The following is a 10,313-nucleotide window of genomic DNA, read 5'->3' on the forward strand; positions in this document are numbered from 1 at the left end:
TGGGGGTTTGGTCAGCCGGTCCACAAGCTGTTCAAGGATCTGTTGGCATTGCATATTCCATTCTACCGGAGTACGGGAGGACTGCTGATTGCATTTTGTATTTCCTCGTGGCGGTTTGGCCAGAGGGGTGCTGAGCTTCGACTGGAGCAGGTCGTACAGGGGCTTGGCTATACGTGAGAAATCCTGCACGTATGTTCGATAATAGCTCAGGAACCCAAGCAACTGCCTGATGTCCCCAACTGTCTGTGGCGTCTTGTCTTTCAGTGCCCGCACTGCTTCAAGGTCTTTGGGGTCCATTTTTACTCCTTCCGCTGACACCAACCGGCCGATATATCGGACTTCCTTGCGGAAGAGCTCACATTTCTCCGGCTTCAGCTTTACCCTGTGGTGTTGCAAGGCTTGGAGGACTCTGCGTAGCGCCTGCACATGCTCATCAAAGGACCTGGAGAAGCACAACACGTCGTCAAGGTAAGGGATGCAGCATTCGTCTCAGCGTGTCAAGCATACTTTCCATGCTCCTTTGAAAGGCCGCTGGGGCGTTCGATAGCCCAAAGGGTATTCTGACCCACTAGTAGAGCCCCCATGGGGTTATGAATGCGGTCAGGTACCTTGGTCCTTCGGCAATACTAGGAAAGGAGCCTGTATGGTGAGATTCGGGTCTTCATTCCCTGCAAGATTAACAGTGAGCTCAACCCACCCACTGTAGGGGACAGCATGGCCGGTGACTGCATAGACACCAAGTTCTTCCTCTAAAAGCTCAGAAAGAGGTCTCAAGATATGATTAGGAATGTGAGTGTCAGTCCATTGTTGGTCAATTATGCTCACCTGCGAGCCTGAATCAAACAGGACTGTAGCTGGGTACCTGCCAATCAAACATTTCAGCAGACATTTCTTCCCAATTAGGGGTGCCTTGCAGGCAATGTTACTCTGGCTGGTCAGTACATGTGGATTTTGCTGTTTGTTTTGCTTGGGGTGTCTTGTTATTTGTTTGTTATTTGTTACTTTTTGGGACTGAAGCTGCTCACCGGTCTCTGGGCGTCCCTCCACAAAGACTGAGCCCCGTTTCCCTGCACCCTGACTCTTTGCAGACATCCGATTGCTCTGTGTCCCGCCTCTCCACACACGAAGCAATGGTTACACTCCTGTGCATTCTGTTCGGTACATTTTGGACAACGAGCTGTCCTTCCTCTCACCTGGACTGCAGGTTGTCCCAGCTGTGGTTGGACAGGTCTACTAGAGGTTGGCTGAGAAGGAGAGTAAGACACCCGAGTATTTTCTGTCCGCTGCTCAATCAAAGAAGCCACCATGTGTGTCAGGGTCTCTACCTGAGAAGTGAGCTGTTTTATTGTCTGGAGATTTTCATTGTCTGATGGTGTATCCCGTGACTTGTTATTGTTACGATCTCCCATCTCAACCTTGGCGCTGTGTGCTTGTGTTATCTTTTTGTCGGGGGAGTTGGCCCAGTCTGCGCTGGTGCTCGTTCTCATCACTTATTATTTTCATGACCTGGCGAAGGATTTCCTCATCTGTGACTTGACTGTTTGAGATTAGAGGCCTCAGTCTCTGTCAGAGGTCAGCATGTTTTGTCCCCAAACCCTGATAGATAGTATGGAGGAACACCTCCTTATTAACAACTTGATGTTGCAGTCGGGATCATTAATATTTACGCGCCCCAAAATTGGCATATACCACCCCATGTTCTAGGCCAGGCAGTATTAATGTGGATCTGCACAGCCGATTCATCAGAAGTTCTGCGAGTATTGTGAAGAAGCAAGCAAGGACAATAGCGAAAATGGCAGATCATGGATATAAATGTTATGTTCCAGGCTGTGCAGGGGATGTGAGCACTTTTCATACCCTTCCCACAGAACAGAACTGTCAACAGGCATGGTTGATGTTTATCTATAACAGGATACCTCACCAATTTAATTCAAAGTTGTTAGTTTGCTCTGCTCATTTCACCACTGTTTTTCTAACCTGGGACAATATCAAGCAGGCTTTGCTCAGCGTTTGATACTGAAGAAGGGGGCAGTTCCAACTATATTGCCATTACAACCCCTACTGCAAGCAGTAAGTAGTGATTTTATCCACTTCTTGACTGTTGAAGCCATTTCTGTATAAACTGAAAGTTTCTTAGTGAGCTAACAACATTAACAATAATTTACCGTGTTGTTGAGATCGAACACAAGATGCTACTAAAGTAACGTTAACCTTATCTAACTAGCAAGCTCCAAGTAACTAGCATAGATAACTAAATAGTATGATGATCTATTTACACGAAGGTTAATATTATTTCCTGCCTGTGTTGTCATATAAATCTACAAAATATAACTGTAGATACATCTATGTCAATCTCTTTTGTCAGGTAGAATTATAATTTAGCCTATATTTCATCAACAACACATAACTCAGGAACTAACTAGGTTAGTTGGTTGCTTACAAGTAGCTCACTCGCTCCTTCTAGCTAACATGACTTTCTCCACCACTTAAGTTGCAACGACTGTCATTTGACAAGGCATTCAATTTGTTAAAATGCTTTTTTGTTTGAGAACTAAAGTATGATTTTGCATGCTTGTATTTCAGAGTACATCACAGCTCCTGCGTACAAATGATGTAGGCTGCCAAACAGATGGCCCTATCATTTTATCTAAGGGAACACAACTGTCTTTGAAAACAATGAGGTCCCACCTTCGAAGCAAAGGTAATGTTACTTATCATTAAGTGCGCCTGTGCTGCGTTATAAGGACAGATTAACTGTGTATATTATTAAATGTAAGCTAGTTCAGCGTATTTGCTGTTCTATTCATAATCATCAGGATCCATCTGCGCTGATGTACAGAGAAGATGGCTTGTGCCCAGTTATTATATAAAGACTCATTACAGCAAATTGTTCAGAAGTTTTTGCCAGTATGGTAAATATCTACTTTGTGTGCATGTTCTGTTATCGTGCGTTCACACCAGACGCGAATGAAGCATTAAGCGCGAGAGATTTACATGTTAAGTCAATGCAAAGACGCGATAGACATCCTGCAGCGCGATTCGCGTCAATGAGGCGGCGCGAATCACGTGATTCGCGCGAATTGAGCATTTTGGGCAAGTTGAAAAATCTGAACTTTGGCGAATATTCGCGCTGCGTTAACCAATCAGGAGCTTGCTCTAGTAGTGACATGATTATGACGTAGAGAGCGCAGGCAGAAATCCGAAACAACAATGGACGACAAAATCATCGTCGCTGTTTGTGGATACCCGGAGCTGTACTTTTATAGGAACAGGAATAAAAAGGATCTTGTTTGGAAGAAAGTGAGTGAGGAGGTCGGACAATCTGGTAGGCTAAGTTGTAAAAAACAATCTTTACTCAATTTGCTATATATATTGAGACTACAAGCTAGCTAAAGCCGGCAAATTGAACTTATTCACCGTATTTTACAACTACTTTCCCGCTGAAGAGTTGATGTGTTGATGAGTTGATGTGAGTTTATTCAGAGGAAGTGTGCAGAAAGAAGTGGAAGAGTCTGAGGGACACATATTTAAAGGAGAGGAGAAAGGAGACGGAGAAGAGGAGTGGGTCAGCAGCAGGGTCAGGGAAAAAGTGGAAGTACTCTGCGGTCCTGTCTTTCCTCGACCCCTTCGTCTCCCCATGGGAGACAAGCGGGAATATGGAGAGGGGGGATGAGGAGAATCAGGCCGCAGGGTACGACCACCCCGAGGACCAGGTCGAGACAGAAGCAGCAGCAGCAGCAGCAGGGCACTCAGAGACAGGAGGTGTGTTGACAACTGAAGCGACACAGCAGAGCATATATGTTGTTGTTTTTTTATGATGAAAAGTCTAAATTAATTTCTCTCTGACTGGTGTAATGTGCAATGTGTGTAATGTTGTATTAATATTTAATATTGTCATGACAGATCCGACTGGTTCTTTTGATGGCAGTGAGCCTGGGTCCCCTCTGCCAGAACCTGCTGCTGCTTCTGCTTCCTCTGCCGGCCCTTCAACATCTGCTGCTGTACCCACAGGTGTGTACAGGCAATGATGACCATGTTTACATGCATATTATATTTACAGTAAGCACTCATAGCCTCACACAACACTGACAGTTTGTGAATGAGTTTAATCCTTTTCTGCCTTCTCATTGTACAAAATGTGTTATCATTTGATACAGCGCCACCAAGAAGAAGAGCTCAGAGAAGGCCTAGGGAGCAGCGCCACCTCCACACTCAGAGGATGAGCTCTTCCTCTTGAGTCTGGTCCCTTCCCTGCAGAGGTTGCTGCCTCAGACGAAAGACTTCGTCAAATTTCAAATACACAAATTAATTAATGAAAGCAGCACAGTTCTGCTTAATTTGGAACAAGTGGAGCCTACAGAGTAGTTTTAAAAAAGAGGCAGCAATCTCTGCAGGGAATGAACCAGACTTTCTCTCCTTTCTCCTCTCCTTCACTTTGGCCCTCACTCTCCTTTTTATTCCTGCATGTAAATAGTTGTAAATGTTCTTTGTATATAGTTTTTATATTTTTTTTATTTGATTTATTTTGTATAAATAAATGTTCTATACAATGACCAAAAGTTTTGGTGTGCTACTTTGTGCACAACATAGTAAATCATAATTTATATTTGTTACATAAAAATATTATTTCTATGTTAAGACTAGAATACTTATGGTAAATATTTGTACATTCATTCTTATTATATCCTATTGCAAATACACTAGTATAGTAAAAAATAGTTATTTGTGATTGAACCAGTGTTGTGGTATAGTGTAATGAGAATGCAGCAACGAGACAGGGATTCCTTTTGGAGGCTGGCTCCATTTATCATTTGAAAACAAGAAAACTATAACAATCTAAACTTGAACAAAAAATGATTGAAAAATGATGAAAATTTACAAGAGTTAAGGATGAAAAAAGATAGCAATATTTACAAGAGAGGTTGAAAAGATGTGATTATTTACAAGATATAAAGGGTGTACATCAAAAGAAAAGACAAAAGGATGGAAATATTTACACAAGCTAAACATAAAGGACATAAACAGCACAGGATATAATAAACAAAATCTATTCAGTCGGTTGCCACGGGACTGCTCCCTCGGCTGAAAAGTGAGCCATGAAGCTGTCCCTGACCCGGATGGCCTCTCTGGCAGAATTATTGGCTGCAACCCGACCGAGACTCTGCAGCGAGTCCTCTGCACCTTGCACCGCCCCCCTCACAGCAGGTGCCTCTGCAGATCTCCTCATAAAGTTGTGGATAATCTAAAAACCTTTGTAAAATACACTACACAACCACTAGTTTACACAATATCTATTCCATTTTAACATGTATACAATACTTAATTTAAACTCGTTTAACAAACATTTTAGAATCAAAATTTAAAACATTTAAAAGCAATTCAAGTGTAATCTACCGCCTCTATTATACCGTTTCCATAGGGTAGCGGTGCTGGATCTCGTGCGGGAGCTGGGTTTGTGTTCGGCGGGGAAACTGCTAACTTCAGACCGCTGCCCTGTGTTTCACTCATTGCCGAAAGAAGCTGTGACTGACCGAAGGGTTCTCGACCACCAGCCGGGCTCTGAAGAGACGGTAATTAAAGACCCGTCTCTCTCGGGGAAGGGTGTGCCCAGGGAATGGTCTCATGAGGTTTTTCCTGAGGGGAAAGGCCTCATCTGCCACAAAGACATGGGGCTGGGGTCCTCTGTGGTCAGCTCCTGGGAGAGGACGGTCAGGTGGCAGATGGAGGGTGCCACCACGGAGTGCCTGGCCAAAGGCTGAGTTGGCCAGAGTCCCACCATCGCTCGTCCGCCCATATCCCCCGACATCAATAACCCGGAAGCAATACCTTACATCCACAACAGCAAGGTGAACTAAGGAAAAAGTTCCATTGTAGTTGTGGAACTGGGATCCGGTGTTGGGGGGTGCCTTTATCAGGACGTGCTTGCCGTCCAGTGCTCCACAGCAGAGCAGGAAGTTCCACCTCTCCTCGCTCTGCAATGGACCTCCTTTCATCTGTGGAGGGCACAGCCATGAACTTCTCCACTAAGCAGTCCCAGATTGCAATCACCACATCTGGGACAACCTTGCAGACTGTGGAGACACCAACACAGAAGCTGCTGGCGATGGTCCGGAAGGAGTCTCCAGTGGCAAGATATCTGAAAGAGAGAGAGAAAATAAAAAAATAAAATAAACATTGTTATAAATGCAGATTGCAATTCCATATTAGCAAATATAAATGTATAATACTGGTGTTTGTGACATCTTCATTTTTATTTAGTTTTTTACAGTTATACAACAACAAGCTTGGTGAAATGCCCTTAATACTTTACCATTATTTAGCATTTGCTCTGATTTGCTTGTTACATTGCAAAAACAGACTATTATTCAATATTATAATATAGCAGTTACCTGCACAATTCAAAACCCTCTTTGACTGTTGTAGACGAAAGTTAATTGCCATTTCATTAAAGTGCTGTATTGATAACTGTGTGTTCAGAAGAGTGAGAAGACTATATGTCTGTGGAGGTTCTCAGTCATTAATTACTTGTAATCACACAGAATATTAAATGATTTACTGACCGGAGACAGATGAACAGGCGCTCTGCAGGTGGAATAGAACCGCCTGTAGTTGGTGTCCTGGAGGGAAATCCTCCCTGACACGGGACAACAGGTCATCAAACTGGGACCGGCTCAGTCGGAAGTACCGCTGAAAGTGGCCGTCATCCAGGCGCAGCTCCTGGAGGAGTTGGTGAAACTCACCAAGCTGGGTGCGCCTCTGAAGGATCTGATGGACCCAGACACGGCACCGAATAAGTCTATGCCATTTTTCAGCCTTCCATAGCACATAAAGCGTAGCTACCCTCTCAACAAAATCCATGTCAGCCATTTCGCAACGAGACTGGAGCCGCCTGGCAGAAGCCCCTCCCATGACGCGAATTCGCGTCTGTTGTGAAGTGAATTTCACTTGCGAATGAAGCGAGTAAACTCAAAATGTTCAAGCATCCAACTACGCGCGAATAGCGCGATTTATTCGCTGTGCTGTAAATCATTTTATTTTATGCAAAGCAACATACAGGTACGCAATGTCTGTCTGTCACGGTTCATGGATTCACTTACCCTCGTGTGTTGTTGTGTGTGTGTGTGTTGGGTGTGAGTGAATGATTGTGTGGGCGTCACCCTTTATGGTCTGATTGCGATCTGTTGCCAGCCGTGTCTTGTTAGTGGTTGTTATATATTGTGCATGTCTTTATGTGGTCTTTGTCAGTTCGTTGCAGGCTGTTCCCGGTGTCGTGTTCTCTGTGTGTTTCTTCCTGGTTTTTGGATTCTGGACTTTCGTCGTGTGCCCTGTTTTCTGGGTTGGATTATCCTTGTTCTCTGATACCCGCTGTAGCCCTGCGCCACCCAGTGCCTCGCCACTCTGCACGCCACAGCCTCTGCCTCGACTGACCCTTGGAGTGAAGTTATTGTACAGCATTTCCTGTCAATAAATATTGTTATTCTTGCACTTGGATCCTCTGTCTGTGTTCATTCCCTGACAGAACGAACTGACCACTTATGGATCCAGCAAGGTCGTCGGATCTTCAGGAGTATTTGAGCAGGAGTGCTCAACGGATGGATCATCAGGACGAGCAAGTGGTGGCCACAGCTCGGGCCGTTCAGGCGTTGGTGGCACAGGTGGCTGAGTTATCTACCCAGGTTCAACATCTTTCATCTCCCACTGCGCCAGCTCCACCGTCTGTTCCCCACCCATCCGCCAACGTCAGCAGTCAACAAGAGCCGCGTATTCCTGCACCAGAGAGGTATGCTGGAGAACCAGATGTTTGTAGAGCCTTTCTAACGAAGTGCTCTATTTATTTCTCTTTGCAACCTAACACGTTTTCTTCTGAGGAATCTAAAGTCGCGTTGGTCATGACGCTTCTGACGGGACGCGCAGCGTTGTGGGGAACAGCGGTGTGGGAGAACAAACATCAGTGCTGCTCCTCGTTCCACACCCTGTCGCAGGAGATGAGACGGGTCTTCGACCGTTCGGTGGCGGGACGGGAGGCCGCGCGCAAACTCGCGGATCTGCGGCAGGGAATCCAACCAGTGTCTGATTACGCCATCAAATTCCGCACCCTGGCAGCGGAATGCAAGTGGAACGAGGAGGCGCAGTGGGATATGTTCCTGCATGGGTTGGCCGACCGTGTTCAGCAGGAGATTTACCAGCTGGATCTACCCACCAGTCTCGACGGTCTCATTGAGCTCGCGCTGCGGGTGGACGCTCGCTTGCAAGAACGCGCGGCACGTAAGAGGCCCGTAGCGCGCTTCGAGGAAATGGAGGAGAGCGGTGCCAGCGGAGTTAACACGGTCGGTCCCCCGTTCGATCCTGAACCCATGCAGGTGGGTAGAGCTCGGCTCTCCCGGGAGGAGAGATTACACCGGAGAGAGATGGGACTGTGTTTGTACTGTGGAGGGGCGGGGCATTTTCTTAGGGAGTGTCCCGTAAAAGGCAGAGCCCGACAGTAGTACCGAGGTTATTGTCGGGTGGTCTTTCCTTGGATAAATCCTCATCTGCGACACTCCTCCCGGTGAGACTACAGTGGGTATCGGGGCATCACACCTGCCAGGCTCTGGTCGACTCGGGGGCGGAGGGCAGCATCATGGACTATGATCTGGTCACGCGTTTGCACATACCCATTCACCCTTTGGAACATGCCATAACTGTCATCGCCCTTAACGGACAGAAGCTACCCACCATCACACACGCCACGGAGCCCTTAACCGTCATCACTTCCGGTAATCACACTGAACAGTTGCCATTTTTTATTTCTAGATCTACTACTCATCCGGTCGTCTTGGGTCATCCGTGGTTGCTCAAACACAAGCCCAGGATCGAGTGGGGTCAGGGGTCCGTGGCAGAATGGAGCAACCAGTGTCATGCGTCTTGTTTGTTGTCTGCCTGTTCTTCTGTGTCTCGTTCTGTGTTACAGGAGTCGTCGGTGAATCTGTCAAACGTGCCAGAGGAGTACCTTGACCTGAAGGAAGTGTTCAGTAAGTCCCGGGCTGCTTCTCTTCCTCCGCATCGTCCCTACGACTGTGCCATAGACTTAGTACCAGGGTCTTCTCCGCCTAAAGGCAAGTTATATTCACTTTCTAATCCTGAAAGGGAGGTCATGGAGAAATACATTTCTGATTCTCTGGCAGCTGGGATCATCCGCCCTTCCTCGTCTCCCGCGGGGGCAGGTTTTTTTTTTCGTGGGTAAGAAGGACGGGTCGCTGCGGCCGTGCATTGATTACAGAGGACTGAACAACATCACGGTAAAGAATACTTATCCTTTGCCGTTGATGTCTTCTGCCTTTGAACGGCTGCAGGGCGCGTCTCTTTTCACGAAATTGGACCTGCGCAACGCTTATCATTTGGTTCGCATTAGGGAGGGGGATGAGTGGAAGACGGCATTTAACACCCCTAGAGGGCACTTTGAATACTTGGTTATGCCTTTCGGCCTTTCCAACTCGCCCGCCGTGTTTCAAGCACTCGTTAATGACGTGTTGAGAGACATGATCGATCAGTTCATTTATGTCTACCTGGACGACATATTGATATTTTCTTCTTCTCTCCAGGAACATGTGCAACACGTCAGACGAGTGCTCCAGAGGCTGCTAGAGAATGGGCTTTTTGTCAAGGCGGAGAAGTGCGTTTTTCATGCACAGTCAGTTCCATTTTTAGGGTATATCGTGTCGTCTGAGGGGGTGCGCATGGATCCTGACAAGGTTAAGGCTGTGGTGGATTGGCCAATCCCAGATTCCCGTAAGGCCCTGCAGAGGTTTTTGGGATTCGCCAATTTTTACCGGCGTTTTATTCGCAACTTCAGCCAACTAGCCGCTCCTCTGACCGCCTTAACCTCCACCGCAACGGCGTTCAGGTGGTCTAATGCAGCTGAGGCTGCATTTTCCAATCTGAAGAGCCGCTTTGTTTCGGCTCCCATTCTTGTCGCCCCTGATCCTTCACGTCAGTTTGTGGTGGAGGTTGATGCTTCAGAGGTGGGGGTAGGGGCAGTTCTATCCCAGCGCGCCGCCACGGACGATAAGATGCATCCTTGCGCGTTTTTTTCTCATCGCTTATCCGCCGCCGAACGGAATTACGACATTGGTAACAGGGAGCTGCTGGCGGTCAAATTAGCTTTGGAAGAATGGCGTCACTGGTTGGAGGGGTCGGCGGTACCTTTCATCGTCTGGACCGATCATAAGAATTTAGAATACATCAGATCCGCTAAAAGACTAAACTCTAGGCAGGCTCGGTGGGCTCTGTTTTTCGGTCGTTTCGATTTTTCTCTATCATATCGTCCCGGGTCT

General features: G+C 46.8%; 1 long non-coding RNA gene across 1 annotated transcript; it reads left to right on the top strand.

Moving 5' to 3' along the window:
• The first annotated feature begins 2,590 nt into the window (after nt 1-2,590).
• LOC127501121 (uncharacterized) lies at nt 2,591-4,482 on the top strand. The gene is made up of 3 exons (XR_007926523.1): nt 2,591-2,701; nt 3,904-4,011; nt 4,158-4,482. It is a non-coding gene; the product is annotated as an uncharacterized LOC127501121 (long non-coding RNA).
• The last annotated feature ends 5,831 nt before the right edge of the window (nt 4,483-10,313 follow it).

Source organism: Ctenopharyngodon idella, chromosome 19 (genome assembly GCF_019924925.1).
Source record: "Ctenopharyngodon idella isolate HZGC_01 chromosome 19, HZGC01, whole genome shotgun sequence".
Taxonomy (NCBI): domain Eukaryota; kingdom Metazoa; phylum Chordata; class Actinopteri; order Cypriniformes; family Xenocyprididae; genus Ctenopharyngodon; species Ctenopharyngodon idella.